Consider the following 4,429-nt stretch of genomic DNA (forward strand, 5'->3'; position numbering starts at 1 on the left):
AGCAAATATTTGGTACTAAGCATAGAGTAAACTAAGAAATACTAAATATAAAATAAAAACGGAAACAATTATAATATATTTATAAAGTAAAAGTAACAATTTGTCACGTTAATGCCCTTTGGACGGTGAAGTTGGGTTCGTAATGTTGTGGAATGAACTAAGAATTGGGAAAATAACATGATGTAGTCAGGTGCCAGCTGATCCAAGAATTAGGGAAAACCGTTCACTAACTCATGGTAGAGTAGTACATATATGAAAGAAAATGGGACCTAGTCAGTATATATATTTTTAATAATATACAATTGTATATATTTTATATTTATATATAATTATTGTTATTATTTATTTTTTTCATTTCTTACTTGGCAAACATATTTAATTATATCAATAATTTACAATAATACAGCACAGGTATACAACACATACAGGGCTTTAACCACACATATATTTATAAAACTATAAAAATTGACATTAAAATTATTTATCCAATAGTAACATTAAAATTTTAATAAAAAGAACACAAAAATCTCATATTCTCCCTATTTAAAATTAAGTTTGTTTAGTTTACAAATGTTTGTATTTTTTAAACACACACACAAAATAACATCAAAACAATTGAGTTTAAATTCAAATACAACTAAACGAAAACAAAAAAAAATTAATCATAATTCATAATTCTCCAAGACCCTGCGTCACATATATACACACGGATGCCGATCGCCGCTGCTCCATCTAAATGTACAAGACGCTTGGCTCTGTCGACGCATTAGCAAGGTGTGTGTGGACAGAGTAGGGCCGTTCGCCATGCCGAACAATAGACAGGGGCAGGGCAGTACAGCGGGGCAAGAGAAGCAGTCTCTAATTCTGTGTTGACTATCAATCGCGCGAAAGTCACAACCAGACCTTTTGTTTTTTACTTTTCATAATGACACAAGTCTGTGTGGCTCCTCTGATTACTTACATTTATAAAATTACAATATACTTTGAATCTTTATGCTGGCCAAATAATCTTGAACATTAATAAGATTTTTGTAAAACCCAGCAGGATAACTTAGTACTCCCTCCGCTAGAACAGGCCTTTATGGCCAGCGGTCGCCTCACCGGGGCGTGAGCGCGGACGTGCGCGAGACACGAATGCAATCAGTGTCGGGTGAGTGCAGTGTAGTTCTGTGCGGTTAGCGGACGCCACTACTGTCACGTTGATTGCCGCCCGTGCAACAATCGATAGGGCTCTTTTCTGTGTTAAGTATGTTTATTTTATAGTTATGTACTTATTTAATAGACAATGTATTTCATTGATAATAAACATATAACTATTCAATGATTTTTTTAAATGACCTGACTTCGCTCAAAGCCATGGCTTCGCCTTATTCGCAGTTACAGGGTCTTTTTGCAGGAGACCCCCCCTGTCGCCATGGCCTTCAGGGTCACCTACAGTTATCCGCCTCTCGGCGACAAGGTTAGAGGCGCGCGCCCCGCAGAGCCCATCAATCTTTGTTCTCTTTGACGTCGTACCGTCTATGATAGTAAGCCCGGTCTCCACCCTGCCAGTACGTCCCCGCTGCCGGAACGCAACCTTGCATCACATCCGCAGGAGTCAAGTTAGTGTGTCCATAACTAAGTAAGTGCTCCGTGCCGTGTATTAGGCCCTGTATTATGAGTACCTACCTGTGTATTTAATTGCCGTAATAATTAATGGAAAGTCAAAATATTCACAAAAGATAGGTAGCGTGTTATTAAGTATGTGTGTGACCACTTAATATTGTTTGCCGCCCCAGGCCAGATATAATACAGTTACGAACTAATGTGGGGAGAATAAGGTTCGTAAGGGTTAGCCCAATTAAGTTTTATTAATTACTAATATTTACATTACTAATAAACTATTGTACGTAAGTGTCTTACCACCAATAACTTGCAATTAAAAATGTTTATTCACAAGTCACTCAATGTCTGTCCAGTTCTACAGTTCGCACTTCTCAATAGAGCTGGGCTCAACAGTGGTTCACCCCTTACCTCGCACCTGTCCACACACAGTCTCTCGCCACTCAGTTGCACTCTCTCGATCCCGTCACTCCACGTCACGCCACTCTCGAGGGCGTCTCTCACCCTCTTCGTCCATGTCACACTTCCCTTCACTCGCTTAACTCTCCAAATTCTCGGAACTGCAGCGAAGGCTGGCGTTATCACTTATATCTTCATGGTGTCCTCCTCGAACGGATGAGAGCGACTGTGATGCGTCACCTCATCCCGGGCCGACCTGACGCCCGGAAAGTCCAGAAAGGCCGCATTTATCGTCCCAATTTTTTTCTCCCGCCAATAATAAGATATACGTTGTTTTTATTTTTTTTTCTCCCAGTTTAATATGTTGCCCATGAACTACTTTTCCCGAATAAAACTGTGTATTTTAAAGTTGAAAACCATTATTTGTTAGGATATTACCGGTTACTTACCTAGTTAATTAACTGAAATACGAAGTTGGTGATGTGTAAAGTTTCTTTCAAAGACGTTTTAAATCTTATATCTGCGGTGCATTCATATTTGTTTAAGTTGATTACGGTACAGAGTGAGCTCGCAGTAGTCCAATATTGATTTTGATAGCTCGCTGATTGCAAGCAAGCGCAAGCTGTCTCGTGCCAAGTGAACTACATTTAATAGCCCGCATTCTTTCGTGATTACTCTGCACTATGACGATGGAATGGCGAGATTTCACCAAGAATTATTAAATTATGCTTTAAGTTTATGTTTTATCAAAATCTCACCTAGACAGTGACATTCCCCTTGTTTCGAAGGCCAAGTGTGAAAGTTTCAACTCAATTGGATGAACGATGTGTGAGCACAGAGTAGACGAACACACATTCATTTTCATATATAAGATTAAAATTATACAAAAATTATACACGTATTACTTTAACAAAAAATAAATTTTTAATGGATAAGCAAAAAGCATCTTTCAAAGCACTCTCACAAGAACTAAGTAATACCTTGACGTCGACCCAGGTGTCGACCCAGCTCTCACAGCCCGCCGTTATGCCGCGCCAACGCCTTCTCCTGCCCAGGGTTGCGTGTGCGACGACGGTGTTGTGCGGCTAGGGCAAGGGGGGGGGGGGGGGGGGGGGGAGAAGAGAGGTTCACGCGCCAGTGAAAATTAATGTAAATACTTAATAACCGGACGGGACGAATCGTTGTATATATTTTTTAACATTACTTATTGTAACTTGTGTATATTATTATTTGAAGGGTAATTGTGTAATAAGTTGTGTTTGTTCACCAGGCGCCAAAGCCGTGGCTTCCGCCTGTGACCAATCAGCGTGTTCCGCGGGCTCGCAGGAGGGGAGGGGACGCGGGCGCTCGGTCGCGCAAGGCGGGGAGGCAGGCAGTCGGCAGCTGGGCGCTGGAGACAGCGGACGTGTCTGCGGCATCGCTCCAAGACGGTGAGAACGGGCGCGGTGTCTCGCTGGAGTTCAGGCCTTGCCGAGAGGAAGTAATTCCTACCTCACAGTCGTGTTGTCATTTAGGCGAGTGTGTCACCGAGTCATTCAGTCGCCGGCGTGCAGTCAGTCACTTCTCTCGCGTGCGTGTTTTCTCCGGTGGTTTACGAGTCGCAGAGTTCTGTTAGCGGACTGGATTTTCGCCATCGTTTGCACGATAATTTACGGGCCCTCCCGGGCACCGTGTTGTCTGGTCAGTCGTTCAGCTTAGGAAGGGAGTCATATAGAGTTCAAGTCTTAGCGACGCGGGTATTGCTCGTCACGAACGGGACGTCACGTATTTTTCCCATACAGTAACAGTGCGCGGAACCGGGCTTCCCCCTACAGAATCAGTGACAGGCGGGAATGCGGCAGCCCCTTGTAAAGGGTTTGATTTACCGTATATAAAGAACCTGGAAACTGTCTTCAAGTGTGTCAATTGCTATCCTGGTGACTAACCATTGGAAAAGAAAAAACCAGGATGTCCAAACCAAAATTAGAACATAACTTCTTCAGGATGAGATTTGCAACATTTTACAGTTGTGTCAACTCATTCAGTTTTATGTGGAATCCAAAATAACTCTCTCTCCAATGTTATTTGTTTCCTTGTGTTGCAAGACAAATATTTAAAACTCGGGGAGAAAATAGGTGCAACTTTTCATGTTCTCCAACACATTTGGTTTATGTTACTTAGGAAGAAAGGCTCCAGAATGTCCTAATACAAATATATAAACATAAATCATAAGTTTTTAAATTGAATGTGGAGAGAAGAGCAGTTCACAAAAAACAGCAAATTTTCCAATTTTTTTTAAACAGAGATTTCTAAACAGTTACAGGCATGGAAACCTGCGTTGTTTAGTTGTTATGCCCTGATTCTCTTTCCATGTTATCTACTGCATGTTAAATTTAAAATTGTAAATAAAACTAAAGACAATAGCTACAGACAATAAATAAAAAACATA

Source organism: Bacillus rossius, assembly GCF_032445375.1.
Source record: "Bacillus rossius redtenbacheri isolate Brsri chromosome 9 unlocalized genomic scaffold, Brsri_v3 Brsri_v3_scf9_2, whole genome shotgun sequence".
Lineage (NCBI taxonomy): Eukaryota > Metazoa > Arthropoda > Insecta > Phasmatodea > Bacillidae > Bacillus > Bacillus rossius.